At 49.2% G+C, this 22,634-nt stretch overlaps 1 protein-coding gene across 2 annotated transcripts in view; it reads left to right on the top strand.

Moving 5' to 3' along the window:
- Positions 1-22,634, top strand: part of LDLRAD3 (low density lipoprotein receptor class A domain containing 3) — a 114,351-nt gene that overhangs the window by 8,933 nt on the left and 82,784 nt on the right. The window lies entirely within an intron of this gene.

The raw sequence follows: 22,634 nt of genomic DNA, 5'->3' as shown, positions 1-22,634 counted from the left end.
GCTACCTGGCTGTATCCCAATGGATACGCGCGGCAAATATGCCCCAAAGAAGCTCCTGTACTTCTTTGGGCGTAGGGCGTTTTGCAGCGCATTCCTACGCGCAGTGCACCTCTCTGAACAGTGTCTAGGGGGCCGTGGCTGCTGCTGCACAACAAGTTTATTGTCAACAGATGAAGAAACTAACAGACTCCATGGATGGGAGGCTGAGGACTGGACTCGGCTGTATTAGTCACTGATTTTGTTTTTGTAAATGTCAGAAATGTTTATTTGTAAATTTTGAGTTGTTTGTTTATTATTCTGACTTTAACAGATGAAAATAAACAAATGAGATGGAAAATATTTGTTTTCCATTTAGTTGCAAAATAAACCCGCACACTAATAGTTACCCAATAACTGTGGACACATAATAGATGTTCGCCTAAGGCCCCATTCACACTGAGCGATTGGCATTTGTCGCGCGATTTGCATTTTGCGTGGTTTGTCGCGCGATATCGCGCAAATGGTTGCATTGAGCAAACTAGAATCGCGGCAAAATCCGCTCCAAAAAGGGTCCTGCTGTAGCGACGGAGGCTATTACTGTAGAGCAGGGGGTCCCATCCCAGGATGCAGCCAAAGTGTACCGCGCAGCGTTCCAGTAGTTGTAATGCTACCGCGCTCGTGCCAACGAGGAGTGCCCGCCTTTTTGGGTCTGGTTGGTAGTACTGTACGTAAATTACAGGAAGTTGGCTCTTGTTAGACATGCCGACGAGGAGTGCCCGCCTTTTTGGGTCTGGTTCGTTGTACTGTACGTAAATTACAGGAAGTTGGCTCTTGTTAGACATGCCGACGAGGAGTGCCCGCCTTTTTGGGTCTGGTTCGTAGTACTGTACGTAAATTACAGGAAGTTGGCTCTTGTTAGACATGCCGACGAGGAGTGCCCGCCTTTTTGGGTCTGGTTCCTTTCTTGTTCCTAACCCGGGGACTGCATGTAATGAAATGAATCCTCGAAAATACAAGTTGCCTAATAATTGTGCACGCAGTGTACTTGAGATCTCAGTGCAGCAGAGGCAGGGAGCTCCGGATATTGCAAACGCTGGATTTCCGGCAGGATCAACAGGTATTTATCTGTACAGATATACCAAAATGATTTATTGAACAGGCCAGTCAGGAGTAATGAGAGAAGTTCCTTGTTGGGGTTTACATACACTAAGTCACCAATCAAACTTGGCCTTTCCAATTGTAGAACTGCAAGTCCCAGCATGCCCTGGTAGCCACTTGCGCTTTCTTTATCCATGCATTTCTTGATCAAATACTTGACAATCAAATTTTCAGTTCTTCTTTCCTCCGAGTAGCTCGGGATCAGTTCAGGTCTCGTCCTACCAGCAACAACGCCGGGGATTCCCCTCTGCAGCCTTCCAGCTCCGACCCGGCTGCACCTCCTGTATAATCCTGTGCTGACATGCCATTCAGTAATTACACGGCGAGCCGTGGGAGCGTCCCGGAACAATGGCTGGCGGCCGGCCTGCGCCCAACTAGCGGCGGTTTTAATTTTAGTAACGGCAAACACTGCCATGTCCCAGACCAGGGTTCAGCCATGGTGGGCGCGCCGAGCGATTCGTGGACCGGCTTCCTCATTGTAACGTGATCCGAGAGCTGCTCTTAAAGTGGACCTGTCATCGACACGACTTGAGGGCAGCCATACTGAGGGGGGATTTATTGCCTGTGAATGAAAGCGGAACTCCAGACAGATATAAAAACCAAAATGTAACATATTTATTCATTATTTAATGTAATGCAATAATAACAATGTATCCAATAATGAATCCTTAAAGTGGAAGTAAATCATGGTGGAGGTTAGGGTCACCATCGGCACAGCATGCCTGCACAATATGACACATCTACTTCTGGGGCTGCTCTCTTCTAGTGCTTCCCGCAACCATTACATCCCTGCCAGTGCCATGCTATGTTCCTCTTTCAGGTCTGCTGCCATCTTGCTTAAAGGAGAACTATGGGGTGAGGGCTTTTCCCCATAGTTCTCCTTAGGGTAACGGGAGGACACAAACTGGCGTCCTCCGTCACCCTAGGCTCAGTATACCACGAGCACTGAGACGCCGCAGCTGAAGCGGATCCCGACAATTGTGCTGGGATCCGCCCAGCTGCGTGACTGACAGCTGGCTCTGCCTATCTAGAGGCAGAGCCAGCTGTACCTGCCCCCTCCCCCGTCCGTTCCGCCAGTCAGCGCTGGCGGATCGGAGCGGGGAGGGGGGAATCCAGCCCCTCCCCTGTCACGGCAGAGAGCCGTGACGGGATCGAGAGGTGAGCGAACGCAGGTACGGGAAGCCGGCGTGATGCTGATTGGCTGGGAAGCCGGTTTCCCGGCCAAGCACAATCAAGCCGGCCAGACAGCATGGAGCTAGCTTCTCAGGAAATCAGATTGCCCAGGAAGCCGGCTCCATGACTGCGGAAGCACCGGTATCAGTACTAGGTATCGACAAGTACTGAAAGCAAAGTGTCCGTACTCGTACTCAATACCGGAAAGATGGTATTGGTGCATCCCTAATATATATACTGTATACTATGTGCATATATATGTATGCATATACACATACTTTTTTTTGCAACTGTATCTCAGGTTTGGCTGGGGATCTATATTCAGTCCACTTATATTTTACAAGCCATATAATGAGACATGAAGTGCGCCCGGGAATTTCTTTTACGTGCGCTCATCATTACCGCTAATAAATGGGAAACGGTTTTCCCCTTTACTGAAAATATGATTTTTATGATATTAATCCGCCAGTCGTCAGGCGGCCCGGCTTGTGCGCCATTGAAACAGGTTTTATTGGAATTGCGTGAACACCGAGGTCTCTCTAATTCCAGAAAGTGATGGGATTGTGGAGACGATGACATAATATCTCGCCGCGACCCCCGCGACCTTCCCCGAGAGGAAGCAAGAACAATTATTACCAACATATCTGCCGTTCCCTGGGGTCAGATGTAGCTGTGATCCCTCTCGCTTTTGATTCCGCGTGTTATCCATCGTTTTACCGTATCTGAGATTTCTGGAGAGATGAGGCTGGTTAACCCTTGTGTCTGTGGCTGGTGAAAGCTTTGCTATGTTTGCCTCCTGCAGCCCCTTCCCTGTGATGTGCTTAAACATTCTGCGCATGCGCAGGTGAGCTGCAGGTCTGTGCCAGGTACTTTGGACCTGGCCGAGACCTGTGGCATATCTGCGCATGCTGAGGAGATTCTTGTGTGCATGTGCACAGATGCCGGTGGTTTCTGGGACCTTTGAGAGACCCACGGCATCTGTGCGCATGCGTGGGAGCGCAACAGGTTCCAAACACCTGGCAGAGACCTGTGGTACATCTGTGCATGTGTGGAATGTCACAAATGTGCGTAGATGTCACTGGGTTGTGCGAGCTTGCATAGACCCGTAACATCTGTGTGCATGCACGTGAGTTGCCGCAGGTCCGAGATGGGTATTTGGGACCTGACGGAGACCTGTGGCACATTTGCGCATACATGGGAGAATCTCGCGCATGTGTGCAGATGCTGCTGGTTTCTGGGGCCTTGCAGAGACCCGTGGCATCTGTGCGCATGCATGTTAATGGCACAGGTCTCTGCCAGTTATTCGGGACCTGGCGGGGGCCTGCATCACATCTGCACATGAGTGGGAGAATCTTGTGCATGTGCACAGATGCTAGTGATTTGTGCTGTGCGCATGCCTGAGAGTGCCACAGGTCTCAGGTATTTGGATGCATAGGAGAATCCTGTACATGTGCACATATGCTGCTGCTTTCTGGGACCTTGCAGAAACCCACTGCATCTGTCACATCCGTGGGAGTGCCACAAGCCAGGAATACCTGGCGGAGACCTGCAGGATATTTATGCATTCATGGAATATGGCGGCACTAGCTGTGGGATGTGACATGACAATCCTAGTAGGCACAGGGGTGTCCCTACATAATCCTTACCTAGACGAGGAATCAGGAAGTGCTACGCTGCAGCACAAACAATGCATTGGTACAAGGAACCAATCCGTTAATGTTCTGGCAATAAGCATGCCAATAGGAAGTAGAACTCAGACCGAGAGATGAGCTTATCACTGCGCTACTTCTCCTTTCGCTGTCCAGTCACAGGCTGGGAGTGGTCTAGGACACCCTAGGCCAAGGGTGGACAACTCCAGCCCTTCAGCAGTTGTGCAACTACAAGTCCCTTGAGGCATTGCAAGACTGACAGTTACAGTCATGACTCCCAGAGGCATGTTGGGATTTGGAGGGCTGGAGTGGCCCACCGTGTCTCTGAGGAAGTGGGTTCACCAATGCCGGTCCTCAGACCGAGGACATCTTGTGGTGCAAAAGTAGTACTGCAAGGGAGAGTTCTGGATTGAAATTAAATATTACAACAAAAGCTGTTTAATTGGTTTTTTTTTAAACTTTTGTATCTTTTTCGTTTTCTCTTTTTAACTTTATTTTTGCCTGGAGTTGGTTACACGCGAAGTGAGTCCGTTGAGGTCGGACGCAGTTTAGATTCAATAGGCCCAAGAAAAACTTAACTCGGGCCACCGTAACAACCCGGGAGCCGAGCCAAGCCTGCAGGTCTGATGCTCTTTAAGTCCTATAGAGCCGTCATAAAACATACGAGCCCCCGCATATTAAACCTGACGGGCCGGGCGATCGAAGGGTTAAGAATCCCCCCACGCCCCGGTGGCAGTTTTATTCTCCCCTTGTTCCCGCCGCGCAGCCATTGCTGGGATTTGGAAGTCGAAAGCAGGAGGCCGTAACTCCCAGAATCGCATATTTTATCACCGTCATAAAACCCGAGCCCCGCGCTTCTCTTAAATGTGATTTTATTTTAACCGAATTAAAAATTGATGCGGCGTGTTTGCTAAGTTAAAGCGTCGCTTCTGAATCCGTAATGCGCAAAGCACAGCCGGCAGGGTTGCCGCGCCGCGCCGACATCTGTTACACAAACTGTCCACATCCAAGACGTATACCCCTTTTATTCCGTGACTTTTTTTTTGGGTTAAAAGAGGAATTTTTTTCAATGTCCCAAAAAGCGTCTTTCGTCTTTATCACTGGCGGCCTGCGAGGCGCGCGCGTGTGTGGGGAGGGGGGAGAGGAATGGGCGCCGTGTAATTTACAGCGGTGCTCAGGGCTTTTATTTGGCGATAAAAATAAAACGTTGCAAATTAAAAAGAAGACAGAGACGGCTAATGTTTTAAGAGTTGTTCCAAAAGCCCCGGAGGGGGGCGGGGGAGGCGATCCAAAATATGAACAGAATCATTTGTGTCAAGCCGGGGCATGTGATTGGATTTGTCTTGTTTCAGGGTGGATGGTGTTTAGGAAGCTCCGTATGGTGACATTGCTGTGCAATGCAACTGCTCATGTGAGCGATTAGGCTGATGCTGCTGAACGCAGTGACACCCTGTACTAGGGCTGCACGCACCCTGTATGAATAGCTGCATCTAGTTGGATGCGATCAGAGAATGCTGACCCTGGATGCAATCTGTGTGAGTCCCGGGCCGGTCAGAGACCCTAATCCCTCATATGAGCATTTACGCCGAACACCAGCGGAACCGGCCAATGAGCTTTCCGCGGCTATTCCTACACATGTGCATGGTGACAAAGCTTCTCTGCCACAGACTTTTGCAGAAACGCTAATTGCCACCTGCATCAACCCCTAGGTATTCATGTGCTCGTCTGTCGTGCTGGCACCACCGCCCCGGTCTCCAGTGACTGAAACATGTCAGAAATGCAGTGTGCAGTGCAATCAAGCTTGCTCACGGTGTCCTCGCTCCCTCTTTCTGTCTGATTTCTGATGTGCAGCTCTCAGGAGGTAAACCCTAACCAAATGACATTTCATTTTGCTTAACCCCTTGCTGCCAACTCCTGGCACCCCTTTTGAGGGGTCTTAATGGCCGGGAGCTGACGGCGAAGCTTGGTCACCGTGTTGGGTGCGCACTAGAATGCACGCTCTCAGCACAGAACAGCGGTCTAGCTGACGCACATACACATACAAAATTTAAAGGCACAGTCCACCTTTTTCAAGCATTAAATGCAGCAACTTCGATATTATGATCAATGTGCATTTACTACCTTTTTTTTTACATTGAAGCCTGCAGAGCATTGCACCCACGATCAGTGCGTCGCAGGCGCAGTGCACAGCCTCTTGCAGTGTTTACCCCCCAGCCACAGGTCTGTATGGCGGTACATACTTTCTGCCACGGGGCTGGAAGAAGTGCAGCTGGACTACAATCGTGATGGCGTCACCGCCTTGCTCCTTCTCTGCTGCGGGTACAGGCAGCCATGTTTTGACCAGATCTCCTGGTGTAGATTGAAGCCCCCAGGAACTATATTCCGAATCCAATCCTGTCCAGTAAAGTGCTTAAGCCCTGAGGAAGGAGGATTGTTTAGCCCCCAAAACGCGTTGGCTGCCACTAATGTCATGTTGTTGTCAGAGATTCTACATAAATACTTTTTGGACTTTAAAAACCTGCGTTTGGTGCTCCTTTTGGATTACATGTGCATTGACTTCTCAATTTAGGTGACCCCGGCCCCCCCCGGGGACGAGAGGGGGGTCCCTGCTTTTGTGTAGGGCCACCATGCGGCTTCATTAGGGGCTTCATGCTTTGCCATTTGGTAGGACCGGGGGCCACTATGCCCGCTGTTCTCCGGTGCGGAGTCTTGTGACATCCCCTGTGCAGTGCAAGTTTTAACGAGTGGTGAGGCCATGGGAGGACCCGGTAGTCTCAAACTATCCTTCCATCAAAAAGCAACTACAGGACTGGTCACAATCCTCCCCACAATCCTCCCCACAATCACAACTACAATTCTCATTGCATGATGGACATTGTAGTTTCTCCATTCTGCTCCGCACAGAAAACGGAAGTGTTGGTGCCCGTTTGCTTGGGTGGCCGACCGTAGCTGCGTCCTCCTAATGGACGCGTCACACAGCTTACAACATCAAACCTTCAGTTCAGGATGGGCAAACTCCGGCCCTCCAGCTGTTGCTGAACTACAAAACCCACCGTGCATCTGCCCCTGGGAGTCATGCCAGTGGCTGTGAGAATCTTGCAATGCCTCATGGGATTTGTAGTTCAACCACAGCTGGAGGGGCGGAGTTTGCCCACCCTTGCTTTAATACAAAGAGCCTTTTAATATAAAGAGCTCTCATCTTTCATTTGTTACAATGTAACGGAACTTTTGGCGCCGATTGTGAACTTTTGTGTCATGAAATATAACCTGTTAACCCTTTCATCTCCCAACTCTGAAATATGCAGATCAGCCAGACACTCAGGACAACCCCGCTGAGAACGCTCGCCGGCGCATTCGCGTATTGCTCCTGTCGTCGTTCCACAGACGCCGGCTCGCCTTTTTGCTTTTTAAATGCCGAATTTACATTTTCTCTGCACAATATCTGTTGTTTTATTTTGTCGGAGATGAGAAAATACACCTTTTGCCTCTTCAGAAACAATATTGGGAGACTTTTCGACCCGGTTGTGTGATTGGCGCGGCGGCCCACGTTCCCAGCAGGCGGTGGGGGGTTAAGCCATTTGTTAAAAACAATTGGGTAATCTATGCGGGAATTGAGGCGAGGGGAGATTGGCCTCAGGTAACGCGCTGAGTGGACTGTCAGGTTTAATAAGCACACGATTCCTCCAGTTCTGTCTATTAAAATATTAAACATATATTCATGTATGCTGCAGACGTGGGGGGGGGGCGCGTGCCGCGCCAACAGGATTCTGATATTATGTTCCTTATATACCTCCGATTAGCATTTCGTCTGCCGGCAGAGCGAACACCCTCAACGACGCCACCTGCCCCCTAATACTTCTAGGAATCAATTGCTGGAGACTGGAGACGTTATGCATCACAGCGAGGGAATAACGCGACAACTGATTTTTTTCTCTCATTATTATGGTGTAAGGATTAGCGGCCCGCTGGCGAATCGTTAAAGCGGAACTGCGGCCAAAAATAAGATAAAAATAATTAGCCTATTAAAAGGTAAAATAAAATAAAAAAACAGCTTTTGCCGCGATATTCCGCTTTAATCTAGAGATTTCCCCTGCAGCACCTTTTCCTGCCACTAGGTGTCCTCGGTAGACTGTTTGCCAAGGTAATTCAGCCTTTGAGCACAGGTCATCCCGGACATGCCCCCAACCTGTGAGTGGACAGTGAAAGGAATAAAAGAACAGTGATGAGCTTATCTCTCTGTCATTCTGATTTCTTCTCCTGTTAGCATGCTTCTTGTCACCTGTGACTGGACAGCAAATTAAATAGCAGCGCATTGATGAGCTCATCTCTCTATCACTGTGATTTCTTCTTCTATTAGCTTCTTGTCAGGCTGTGACTGGACAGTGAGAGGAGAAGCAGTGCACTGTTAAGCTTATCTCTCTGTCACTCTGATTTCTTCTCTTCTTCTCCTGCTGGCATGCTTCTTGTCCACCTGTGACCTGGACAGAAGCAGCTGAGTGATGAGCTCATCTCTCTTTCACCCTGATTTCTCTTCCTATCAATGTGCTTCTTGTCAGCCTGTGACTGAACAGTGAAAGGAGAAGAAGCACAGTGATGAGTTCATCTCTCTGGAAAAACAGCCCCCATATTTGCATGTTATCATTATCTGTGCTGGTGGCGCGCAATCCAATTGTAAATCTGGTGACATGATTACTGTGGGGTACATAGCCGGTGCAGAGAGCAGAGATTTGGGAGGGATCAGGCCCCACCCTATCAGGCCCCACCCACTGCCTCTAAAGAACCACAGGAGGGGGCGGAGACAAGACCAGTCACCCTGCACAAGAGAAGAGAGCAGCAGTGACCGGTCTTTATTACAGGAGGGGGCGGATGCAAGTCCTGTCACCCTGCACAAGGAGAGAGAACAGCAATGGCCGGTCTTTATTACAGGAGAGGGCAGAGACCAGACCAGTCACCCTGCACAAGGGGAGAGAGGAGCAGTGAGTGGTCTTTATTACAGGAAGCTTCTGCACAGAGGCAAAGTGCACACAAGTACTCAAATATGTGCCCCTGTGAAGGACAGCCCTCTTCCAGGGCTGGCGGGAGGAGTGGAGGAATCCTTGTGTGCTGCCATTTGAATTTTCAAACCCTTGGCAGATGGTTCAGCCATACGCTGCATTGGTGAAGTGTGGGGCCACATTGGAGCTCGAGCGTTGTACTCCCGGGTTTGTAGGTGAGCGGATACATTTGGCCAAACAGTCACGCGTTTCAAAGACCATTCACTGCGAACCCGTTCTGTACCGCCAGACTCGGCAGGTGCGCCATGGTACGAGACCAATTTGTTTTTTTGGCATCAGCCCCCTGGAACCCGCTTTGTTTACTTCCTGTGCTAAAACCGTCCCATTACCTTTTTTCTATCTTCCTCCAAATAACATTAATTAAACATTTCACTAATCCTACAAGGCCGCCTCGAATCGTGTCCTGTTTGCAGGTGACATGGCCCTGGCACGCTACGCGTTTTGCATGGCGCCCGAGCTGGAGGTGATTTTGGCGGTCGCTGCGCCACAAAAAAAAAAAAAAAGGTGTAGCGTCTTTGCGAATGTCCCCGGAACAAAGAAGGTTTGCGTGTAGAGTGGAAGAGAGCGGGGTGAAAAGGACGCTTCAGGATCGGGCGCTTTGGAAAAAAAACCACTTCAATTACAACGGTGTTAATGAGGAAATGATCAGTGTGCCGCCATTGAAGTGATAAGATGGTTACCGGCCGGGATTAAAGGATTGAAGTGTTCACAGCTCAGCGGATTAAACTCAGGCTCGGAGATCTGTAAACGATGGGATTTCGCTTTTCTGCCCAATAAACAGCAATTTTCACTTTTATTTTCTATGAATAAATTTCAGGTAAAATGAAACTCTGAAATAATGGATCCGGATCAAAGCAATATACACTGATCAGCCATAACATTATGACCAGCCGCCTAATATTGAGTGGGTCCCCCAGATCAGCCCTCTCCCATCAAGGCGTGGCCCCCCCTAGACCTCTGAAGGTACGCTGTGGTATCTGGCACTAAGCCGTCATTAGCAGATCCTTTCAGTCCTGTAGGTTGTGAGGTGATCGGCCTCCATGGATCGCACTTGTTCTTCCAGCACACACACAGATGATCGATGGGATTGAGATCTGGAGAATTTGGAGGCCGAGTCAACATCTCAAACTCCTTGTTGCGTTCCTCAAACCATTCTTCAACCATTGTAGCAGTGTGGCAGGGCGCATTATCCTGCCGAAAGAGGCCACTGCCATCAGGGAATACCGTTTCTGTCGGTCGGTGATACGTATCACAGTAACATCTACATGAATGGCAGGACCCAAGGTTCCACAGCAGATCATTGCCCAAAGTATCACACTGCCTCGGCTGGCTTGTCTTCTTCCCATAGTGCTTCCTGGTGCCATCTCTTCCCCTGGGTGGCGACACCCACACACCTGGCCAACCACATGGTTTATCAGACCAGGCCACCTTCTTCCATTGTTCTGTGGTCCATTTCTGATGCTCACGTGCCCATTGTAGGCACTTTTGGTGTTGGGCACGGGTCAGTATAGGCATCATGACCGGTCTGCAGCTATGCCAGCAGAACATTGCCCAAACCATCACACTGTCTTTGCCAGCTTGTCTTCTTCCCATAGTGTATTAGGGGTGTGGAAATTTTTTAAAAAACTACTTTTTTAAGGACTAAAGCCGTGGCCCCGTCTACTTGTCCCTCATGACAATCTACTTGTACTGATACAAAAAATAATATTAACCAAAACCATATTTAAAAGAGAACTATGGGGTAAGTGTTTTTTCCCATAGTTCTCTTCAGGGTCACGGGAGGACACAAACTAAGCTCCTCCCGTGACCCAAAGCTCAGTATATAGCGAGCTATTGCCCCGCTATATACTGAGAACGCTGCAGCCGGGACGAATCTCGACAATACTGTCGTGATCCACCCAGCTGGCTGATTGAAGCTGGCTCTGCCAATTTAGAGGCAGAGCCAGCTGTACCCGCCCCCTCCCCCGTCCGTTCCGCCAGTCAGCCCTGGAGGATCGGAGCAGGGAGATGATCGAGAAGGGAGCGAGCGACGGTATGTGTTCGCTCACTTACCGATCTATTGAGCCGACGTGTGACAGTTTCATTGTCACGCGTCGGCTCGAACTATGAGGATGAGTTATTTACACTCACCCTCATAGTTCTCCTGTAACCGTGCGAAGAATCACTTCTCATTGGTCAGCATGGTCACCAGTTTGCCAGCAAAATTCAAAATCCATAGCGCAGCAGTATAGAGTACAGATAGTACACCCGTACCGTATGTGATAGTGTTTGGAGGTGACAGGTTCTCCTTTTATGAAACCTGTCCTCCAACACAGAACATCGAGCAACTGCAGTGTGTCCGATGATGTGCAGCCTGTGACGGCTGAGGTAGGACTGAAATGGCTTCCTCTGACTTCACTGCACACTGTGAGCTTCTCACAATCTGCATTAGAAGCTGCAGCAAGTCAGGGAAAGCCCATTAGGACTTCCTGCATCATTAAGCGCTTTCCTCCCCAGCCTGACTGTCCCTGGCCCCGCCCCTTTTCATTCATTGGTTTTCATTTCTTTCAATCATGGAGGTTCAGCATCACATGTGGATGTCACCTAGGACAATCTGCATGCAAATACAGCCTGCCTGGGACCTCCCACTCCTCCAGATTGACATCCACCCGTTAAGGCTTTTTTTTCTCAATTACATTTGCATAACTCTTCCCACAAGCCAGCTTACTGCTTCCATCAGTCACTCCTGAGAGGAGTACTGAGGCAGTGTGCTCTGATTTATTTGTTTCCCCCAGCAACCTCTGTAAAGCACCCTGCCGGCTCCTCCCACAAGCCATGATCTGCCTGCATTGCATAGAGAAGCACAGTGATGATGTCACAGGGTATGATATAATGTATGTAATGAAAATGCAAATGGGTGGGGGAGGAGCAATTGGAACGCTTCTTCCTTTTTTCATTCTTTATAAAACGCAAAGGATCCTTTTATAAATCTCACCCGTGTATGGCGTCCATTTTCCTATACTAATAAATAGTCGCGCGCGGTGGTGGTGGTGTTGCTTTATCCCATTTTTCAGACACCATTTAAAAACACAAGCAGACTCGGCTTTATTTTTTTTATTAATCGCGTCATTGGAGTAATTGTCAGTTATTAGTGTAACGCGGTTTTCCAGCCCGCTGAGAAAAATATCGTATTTGATCGACGCGCGAATTTGTCACATTGTGTTAACAAACATAGCGGGAAATATTACGACAATAACATTTATTAGAAGTCGCGGCGACGGTTCATACCCGTGTTTAAGCGGCGCCGGGGGTTTAAAGGGAAGAGGCGTCAGAGGAGGTTGTTTTTGTTTTCAGGTTTGGTTGTTTACTGTCGCGGTTTTGTTGTAGGTTTGTGTGTCTGATCCCCCATAGCACAGGGCTGGAGGACTGTGCAGCAGGGAGGGGGTTCATTAGTGTTGTGATTCAGGGTTCAGTGTTAGGGATGAGGTTCTTCTTTGCTCCCTCCTGATTCAGTTATTGGTACCGCCGGGGACAGGAGGTCATGGCTTTGAATCATGGTTTGACACACACACACACACACACACACACACACACACACACACACACACCTCGTCTCTCCCCCTTTACCTCTTCAACACCACTGGAGTACTCCTTTTCTGCCACTAGATGTCCTCAGTCTTCCAGATTGAATGACAGCCAGCATCGCTCAGAGGTCAGGGTGTCATGGACCCGCCCTCCAGCCTGCGACTGGACAGTGAAGGAGAAGTAGCACAGTGCTGAGCCCATCTTTCTCTCACTTTGATTTCTTCTTCTATCAGCATGCTTTTTGGCAGCATAACTGGCTCCTTGCGCTGCTTCTTCCTTTCACGCACCAGCCCTGCTGTACAGGGACTGCGAGAGGCTGATACCACGTCACATTCATGTACTTACACTGCTTGTATTAAAACAAAAGTACATTTCATCTATGGATGAATAGGGAGCTGTGTTTTATATCTGCAAGCAGTTCACTCATAAGGAACCTGAATAGCTTCTCACTCCCACCACCAAGACCACGTGTATCCCCAATGATAGATAAAGGGGTGTGAGTCAGGGGCGTAACTAGAAATCACAGGGCCCCATTAGCAACATTTTTTATGGGGCCCTGTGATTTCTAGTTACGCCTACCTGATAACCCAAACAGCCCACCTGAGAGTGACCTGCAGAGCCCACCAGAGAGTCTCTATGGTGGGCTCTGCAGGGTTTCAGGTGGGTGGTCAAGCTCTTACCTGTCAACCTTCTTCTCCTCCACGGTCGCTGACGGGCCCCGCCTCCTCCGTCACTGGGCCCTGCCTCCTCCATCGCCGTGCCCCGCCTCCTCCATGGCTGGGCCCTGCCTCCTCCATGGCTGGGCCCTGCCTCCTCCATCTCTGGGCCCTGCCTCCTCCATGGCTGGGCCCTGCCTCCTCCATCGCTGCCGACGTCGGGCCCAGCCACCTCCTCCAAAGCTGCTGGTTGTCACCGACTCAGCAGCGGCTGTGAGGAGACACGTGCCGCTGCTCACATCACTGACAGGTTGCTGCTGCCTCTCACCTTGCAACTGGCTACAATGTTGCAGTCTGATCACTGGGGGAGAGGAGACTGAGGAAATGCTTCTTCCTGCCTGCAGCAGTTTATTCTTACAGGCTTGTAAAGTTACTGATGGGTCAACTTTAAAGTGACGGCAGCTTTTTGATAAAGACTTGGAGGGACGACGTACTGTAGTGCTGGAACCCCACATGGCTGCGTGCATTGTGCGGGTGATCGGGACACTTTAACTGCTGGAACACTAATGACACCGTGTATTTTATCCCTGTTCATGGGAACGTAAGGAAAGCTAACGCGTTTCTGAGTCCCCCTTCTTACATGGAGGGCGCGTCAGCCATCGCTGCCCGTGGCTCTCCATCTTTTCGAAGTGCGACCCCTGAAAGCGACCCCGGCATTTCTGTGCTGCAAGTTCTAAAGCCGACTGCGAGATATGAAAATCAATTTAGTGTTCTCTCTGGTATCTCGGCGTTATTAATGTGCGGCAGTAATGAGGAAATGAGGCGTGGATTTCATCTTTTATGCTTCGTTTACTTCCTTTGTGCCGTGTTTGAGTGACTCCGAGGAGAAAAAAGAATCTGCAGAAAGACCGGGAAAGGTTTTGTCATATTGTAAGAAGGCAACAAATCCCGATTGGGGTGCTGGTGGCGGGGGAGGGGTAAGGGGTGCAGTTTGGAAGCCTTAAGGAAGTATAAGTAGCCACGCCGAACTCTGTACATGGAAACTTCCAGTGAAATGTATTCTTTAATAGTCACCAAAGATACACATCTGCTCTTTGTGCACCGAATGCCTTTGCAAACCCGGATATTACCTTCTAATAGTATCGATGATATCATCACTGTGCCGCACGTAGGTTCTGCATCGTCACCCCGTCATACGTGCCCCTACAGTCAGCTGTGCCGACGCTCATGATGCAGGTAAAGTCCACTATGCCACTATTATCTGATTTCAGTTTCTCCTTCCCTCCGTTTGTTAAAAGCTTAGAGTGTGAATTGTCAATCAGAGACAGAGTGTCTGAAAGCGAGCGGCTACTGCTGTGCATTCTCTATAGAGCTTAAATCCTTTGCATGGGTTTGTTGATTGTGTGTTTAGATGAAGCAGTGCGATCTAGAGCAGGGCTCAAAATTTCAGGTCATGAGCCACTAGCCAGGCCTGAAAAGTTACTCGCCACTAGTTGCCCTGCATAACGCAAACAAACATAAACAGGGCACAACACACACCAGCACAACGCACGGGGCACAGTACATTACACATACAGCCACAAAACAACGCACAGGACATTACGCATACAGCCACAGCACAAAGAACACAGGACATTACACATGCAGCCACAGCACAACGCACAGGACATTACGCATGCACATTCACCCACAACACACACATGGCACCCCAACCCATCTCTATGTCCCCTTCAATTACCTGCTGGCAGGGGCCTGACACTTGGGACTAACTGGTCCCATGCATAGTTATTGCAGCTCAGACTGCATGAAGGGGACCTGTGGCACAGTAAGCTGTTGGAGCCCCTCCTGTGGTCTGCCAGTTCACCCCAGGGCTTCCCCTGTATTGTGACGTCCATGAATTTAGTGGTCTATCATTCCACCTTCATCCTAATATAGCTAGCCCCTTTCTGCCTCCCCTAGCAGAGGCACTCGAGTGCCCAGATCGGTACAGAGTGTGGATAATGTGGACGAGCAGCATCTCTCACCAGCTCTCTATCACTGCTTCTTGTTCTCAGCACTGCTCCAGCACATGACAGACCAGGGTCCCCTAAAGAGGCAGTGCCCGGCCACACGCACACACACACACACACACAGACAGACACTGAACCGCAGCAATAAAACCTAACCCAATACCCCCTACGTGACACACTCACCCACTGCTGTCACGGTGGCGCTGTAAAAGTGAAACTACAGCTCCCATAATCCTCGGTGCACAGGCAGGAAGTAACTGAGCTGCAATAACTATGCATGGGACCAGTTAGTCCCAAGTGTCAGGCCCCTGCCAGCAGGTAATTGAAGGGGACATAGAGATGCACCGAGGATTATGGGAGCTGTAGTTTCACTTTTACAGCGCCACCGTGACAGCAGTGGGTGAGTGTGTCACGTAGGGGGTATACAAGAGCTAGGATACAAGAACGGACCTTAGTAAAGATGGCTGCCGTCATGCAGCCATCTTTAATATGGGTAGATGCACGGCTGTGGGCAGAAGCATAGGAGCAAGTCATCAGGCATCAGGCACTCGGTCCATGACTGAGTGTCTGACTCAATGGCTTCATTTCCACTCGCCCCCTCGCAATTTTCACTCGCAAATTGCGAGGGGGTGAGTGGAAATTTTGAGCCCTGATCTAGAGGAATGCTGAATTAAAGTTTTACTTGCTTAGAAGAAGATTACATCTGAATACAGCATCATGCAGGAAACATAACAATCATAGATAAAAGCATATATATATATATAGGAAAACTAGCATAGAGTTGATTTGCACAACAGCGCCATCTAGTTACAGTCAGCAACACAATCAATATGCTGTTGCTTCTCCAACGGGTTTAACTGCTCGCTTTTTGTGTCCTCCCGTTACCCTAAGGAGAAATATGGGGAAAAGCCCTGACCCCATAGTTCTCCTTTAAGGAAGACAGGCGACGTGTTATGACTCAATACCCGGCTTCCCGTTTAGCAGACGAGGGAGCATGATGTCTGCTTTCTGGCCAATCAGGAAGCCAGAGGGCGGGTAATGACTCGCCGTCCGGCTTCCTAATTGGCCAGCTTCCTGACCTTTCAGGAAGCTAGGGGGTGATTCATTACACGTTGCCCGACTCCCTGATTGGCCGAGAAGTCGGCTCCATGCTCTCTCGTCACTAGGTGATGAGGGATCATGAAGCTAGACGATGAGCGTGTAATGACCCGCGCGGATTCCTGATACCGGAAGCTTGGGTATCGGGATAAGCATCAGAGCATTTGGGCGAGTACTCACCCAAATACTCGGCAACAATACCGAACAGTAGTATCAGTATTCCCAGTTGTGTCCCAGTTGTCACCCTTTAACAGGAAGTGCCGTTACTGGCGGGATCTCCAGATAAGAAACTTTATAACAGATCTACAAAAAGAGAAATAGATTTTGGGTTTACATACACTTTAATTTTCCTCCACGGGTCAATGAGGTCACCGAACCGGCTCCTCGTCCCATGAATGTTCATTTCCGTATCAGGTCTGTCTGAGTGCCAAGTCCCACGTATCAGCCGTTGATTTGATCTGAAGGGAGTTCATGTCATTCCCAATGCGATGAATTTGCCAGCAGCGCCGCGTTCTTCGCGTTTACATAACCCGACCTATTTTCGCAAACGCGCGTCGCTTTACGTTTGTGTATTCTCCAAATTCTGCTTTTTTTTTTCTTTTCGACAGGCAAGGTAGCCCTTTGCCTTGGGGCACCCAGTAGACGGGGAGCATCTTAGAAATAACTGTCACAGCGATTAAACACGGGAGCGCGGGCGATGCAATTTTCTATAAATCCTCGGCGATTAAATCCGGGTTTTTGCATAAACTTTTCTCCGCCGCGTTCCGCGCCAGCGAAGCCAAACGTGAGAATAATAAAAGTTCCTAAATGCGGTTTGAGTTCAGAAGGATTATTTTTTTTCCGCTCCTCGGTAGGCAGTCGGCTTGCAGCCTTTTCACACCGGCGTTCCTCATTATTTTCATTGTTTATGGAGGACAAATATTTTTCGCACAACAACAGCCAATGGGGCGCCAGCTTGCAGGAGGAAGCCAGCAGGGTTTTCGGGCTGCGCGTCTGAATGCGCTTTGATTGCAGTTGGGAGGAGGCCTCTGATGAAGCAATGAGGGGCGACTGTGCCGAGCAGCGGGTACTCCGGGGGCTTGAAAAATGCAAGAAAAGGAAGAAGAAAAATCAATTTTCACACAGCAGTATTTTTCCCTCCAAAGTAAACCAACAATGAACTCGTACCCGGCGTTTACTTAACCGCTTGGCGTCCAGAGCGATTTTTTTACATTTTTCCACACATAAAAATCTGAATTTTTGCTAGTAAATGACTTAAAACCCCCCAAAAAATGTTATATATATGGATATATTGCACAAACACCGATCAGCCATAACATTATGACCAGTAAGAGGTGACGGGAATAACATTAATTATCTGGTTACAATGAAACCTGGAAGTGATGTGACAAGGACCAGATTGTGATGTCTAGACGGCTGGGTCAGAGCAACTCCAAAACTGAAGCTCTTGTGGGGATGTTCCTGGTCTGCAGTGGTCAGGAATGACCAAAAGTGGTCCAAGGAAGGAAAACCAGTGAATTGGTGAAGGGGTCATGGGTGGCCAAGGCTCATTGATACATGTAGGGACTGAAGACCCCCCCTGTGTAGTCCAATCCAAAAGAAGAACTACTGTAGCTCAAAATGCTGGTTCTGACAGAGCATCGCAGTTTGTTGTGTATGGGGCTGCGTAGCTGCAGACCGGTCAGGGTGCCCATGCTGACCGATGAAGCGGTGACAGTGTCATGGGCCAAGGCTCATTGAGGCTCGTGGGCAGTGAAGGTGGCCTGTGTAGTCCAATCCACTAGAAAAGCTACTGTAGCTCGAATCGCTGACAAAGTGAATGTTGGTTCCGATAGAACGGATTCTGAACACGCAGAGCATCGCAGTTTGTTGTGTATGGGGCTGCGTAGCTGCAGACCGGTCATGATGCCCATGCTGACCCGTGTCCACCACCAAAAGTGAACATGAGCATCAGAACCAGACCACAGAGCAATGGGAGAAGGTGGCCTGGTCTAATGCACCATGTGGATGGCCGGGTGTGTGTGTCCCTTACCTGGGGAAGAGATGGCACCAGGATGCACTATGGGAAGAAGGCAAGCCGGCAGAGGCAGTGGGATGCTTTGGGCAATGTTCTGCTGGGAAACCTTGGGTCCTGCCATTCATGTGGATGTGACTTTGACATGTACCACCGACCTAAACATTGTTGCCGATAAAGTACACCCCTTCATGGAAACTGTATTCCCTGATGGCAGCAGGATAATGTCCCCTTCCACACTGCAAAAATGGTTCATGATTGGTTTGAGGAACACAACAACCAGCGCAAGGTGTTGGCTTTGCCTCCAAATTCTCCAGATCTCAATGCAATGGAGCATCTGTGGGATGTGCTGGAACGACGAGTCTGATCCATGGAAATCTGTTTTACCCAAACAGGGCTTACTCGTAGTGGATGACGAAGCCCTATTTGAGTGAAACGCGTCGGTGTGAGCTATTAAGGTGAGCCTGTTGTTTTTGTCCTACATACACAAAGCGCAGGTTCACTTTGAAGGAAACATTACAGCGATGTCTCCAGATACAAAGACTTTCCCTTCAAGCTACAACTTACAGTACGTTCTCACTACTGCCCATTCATTACACTCTTGCCGCTTTGACACGCGGGCGCCCACGTTGCCTTTTCTGTAAGATGATCACTGTACGGACTGTGCAAGTTCTCTGTGTTCTGATCCTCCTATGGGTGAAGGGGAGTTATTGCACGCAGGTCCTGATTAAAGTGAACCTAGCATCAGATATACAGTATTTTTCATATGAAGTAATGTGTCCATGTAACACTTCCAGGTATTCATTACCTATCACAAGGATCCCCCTGACAACACCTTCATCCACTTTTCTCTCCAGAAGGACGGAGACATCTTTCTTCAGAGATGTCCGCTCAGAGATGACACAATCTTATAAATGATTATTATTATACAGGAGAAACAGATACCATTTATTTCCCGACTGATACTTTTCCTCAATACCAATACCTTTTTTTTAGTATCATGTGACAGTTTTTTTTTTTTTAAACAATACAGATTAATGATTTTAAGACAATGGTGGAGCACCAGGGCCTGGTCCCATCTACAAACACTGCGCCCCTGGTAGTTCTGCCACTGACTCCAAACTGTAGAGGGACTACAAATCTCTGTAATATATTATACAGCAATGCAGGATACCATCAGCTATAGAGGACTACAAATCCCAGCAATACATTATATAGCAATGCAGAATAAATGTATATGAATTTCCTCTGACCGGCAGCGAGGGAACATGGAACTGGCTTTCCAGCCAATCAGGAAGCCGGGTCGCGGGTAATGACTCTCCGCCCGGCTTCCTGATTGGCTGGGAAGCCAGCTCCATGCTGTATGGCCGGCTGGATGTTGATTGGCCGGGAAGCGGGCTCCTTTGTTCCCTTGCGGCACTGCTGGTCAGACAGAGGAAATCACCCTGTTTGGCCCGGGAAGGCGGCTTGATGCTGACTGGCTGAGAAGCTGGCTTTCCGGCCAATCAACATTGAGGCAGCCAAACAGCCGGCTCGATGCTGATTGGCCGGGAAGCCGACTCTTTGGCTGTTTGGCTGGCTTGATGTTGATTGGCCGGGTGGCGGGTCATTACCTGCTGCCCGGCTTTCTCATTGGCCGGGAAGCAGGTTTTATGCTGGGTTTTTTTGGCCAGCTAGATGCCGATTGGCTGGGAAGCCGGCTTCCCGGGCAATCGGCATCGAGCCGGCCACACAGCATGGAGGTGGCTTCCTGGCCAATCAAGAATCGCAGCATTACCCACCGCCCAGCTTCCTGATTGCCCGGGAAGCCAGCTCCATGCTGGCAGAAGTACCGGTATCGGTGCTTAGTATCGTCGAGTACCGAAATATAAATATCGGTACTCGATACCGAAAAACCGGGACTGGTGCATCCCTAGCAGTAACCCCATGTCAGGGGGATTTGTAGCTAGTTTTTGCATTTTTGTCCTTGTTTGTCTCTCTCTCTTTTATTCTCACTCTCCCTACCTCTCTCTCCTTCCCCCCTACCTCTCTCTCTCTCACCATTCTCGCTCCCCTCTCTCTCTCTTCCCCCCTACCTCTCTCTCTCTCTCTCTCTCCCCACCTCTCTCTCTCTCGCTCCCCTCTCTCTCTCTTCCCCCCTACCTCTCTCTCTCTCTCTCTCATCTCTCCACGTTCCCCTCCCCCCGTCTCTCTTACGTTAATTACCCTACCAGTTGATTCCTCATTATTTTATGAAGAAGCGGTAATATTTTTATTACTGATAGATAATAACTTCTAATTAAGCACAATGTTCTTTCTTGCCGTTAAACTCGGATTTTAATTAAGAGCTCATTAGAGCTTCTTGTGTGGGTGACGCAGCAGTAACATTTGTGATTATACGGAAAGGTTCGGTTTACCCGTAATTGACATTTTGGCATGGGTTGGACACCAGTGTTGTACATCACATGCAGACACTTTGTATCTCTCCGGTGTTTCTCGGCAGACTTGCCCTGTACAGATGCTGCAAGTGGATTCCTATATGGGGAGGTGATCAGTGAGGTCATAATTAGGGCAGGACATGACCGTCACTTTAACAACAGACAGAATTTGGGGTCACTAACAAAATCTGGTCATACACACGAGATGACTGGCTCCTGAACTCTGAATCCACCTCTGTTCTCCTTGACTTGGCTGACGCCCCATTGGAACTCTATTAAGGAATTGCTCCTTTTTTGTGGCGATAAAGAGATGTCTACAAGGCTGACGTGTCTCTGATGGGGTAGTTAAGTTAAACCCAACCGTGGCCCAGTAGTTGCTAAAAATCAGGGGTAGGCAACCTCGGCACTCCAGCTGTTGTGGAACTACAAGTCCCATAATGCATTGCAAGACTCTGACAGCCACAGGCGTGACTAGATGCAGAGGCATACTAGGATTTGTTGTTTCAGCACACTTGGAGTGCCGAGGTTGCTGACCCCTGCTAAAGATGCTCAAATTGCAAGCATCTGTGTGTGTATGGCCATAGTTCGCTCTCCTTGAAGTGATTGCTCATGCAAAGTATTGAAAGGCTTTGATAGTGTCACGGGAAATAGTGTGAAACAGAAGCTGTGTTGCTGTGTCGCTAGCAATCTGTAACAAGCTCAGCAGAGAATCCCAGAAGGTAGCGGGGTCACCAGCAGTGGCAGGAAGATTCATTAGCAATGTATAGTAATGAGGATGGGAGACCTTTCAAGAAGCAGCGTGGTTACCGGTGGATAGCAATGGTCGATGGATAATTTCATGTCCTAAGTATTTGAATTGGATGTGTCAAGTGTAATACAGAAATGTACACCTGATTATGGCAAGTATACTTCTGAGGTTCATAACTTGCAGCTGCACAAAATATACAAGCAACAAAATCTAAAGCTGGACTCCAAGCAAGCGGCTAGATACGTAGACGACATACACTGTGATTGTCCATGAACCATTAAGGAGGGCCACACAGACGTTGTTAGAGCCGAAAAAGTATTTAATTTCTTTGCTGCAGACACAGGATCCCAGCCTTTGTTCAGTCTCCGGGGTAGATGGAATCACCCAGGAGCTGGATGGCATCAATGCTTGAGCTCTGCAGGCACCACGGTTTGAGCTATGCAGGCACCACGGTTTGAGCTATGCAGGCACCACGGCTTGAGCTATGCAGGCACCACGGCTTGAGCTATGCAGGTGTCTCGGCTTGAGCTATGCGGGCACAACAGTTTCAGCTATGCAGGCACCATGGTTTCAGCTATGCAGGCGCCACGGCTTGAGCTATGCAGGCACCACGGTTTGAGCTATGTGGGCACTACTGCTTGAGCTATGCAGGCACCACGGCTTGAGCTATGCTGGCCCCACGGCATAAGCTATGAAAGGGCCATGGCTTGAGCTATGCAGGTGTCTCGGCTTGAGCTATGCAGTGCCACGGCTTGAGCTATGCAGGCACCACGGTTTGAGCTATGCAGGCACCACAGTTTGAGCTATGCAGGCACCATCAGGTAGGAGGTCACTCTATCCAACATCCTGTGATTCCAAGTGCTAGAATGCTCTGCATCCAATGCTTGCAATCCCCCCCCTCCACTGTGCAATGGGAAGACCCTGCACTCATACCATAAGTCGTACAAATAAACATCGAATTGCGTGTTTCCATATCGCTTAGACAACATTTTGGTGGAACCTTCATAAAAAGGAAGATCTCGTCAAGAAAAACCCAACCAAGCCTCAGTTTCCTTTTTAAATAACGTCTACAAAGCATCACTTTTCTGTTCTTCCTTCACTCGAGACGAGCACGA

This window comes from Nanorana parkeri, unplaced genomic scaffold (genome assembly GCF_000935625.1).
Source record: "Nanorana parkeri isolate BGI_ZX_2015 unplaced genomic scaffold, ASM93562v1 scaffold285, whole genome shotgun sequence".
NCBI classification, from domain to species: Eukaryota; Metazoa; Chordata; class Amphibia; order Anura; family Dicroglossidae; genus Nanorana; species Nanorana parkeri.
This window is presented reverse-complemented; position numbering and strand designations above follow the sequence as displayed.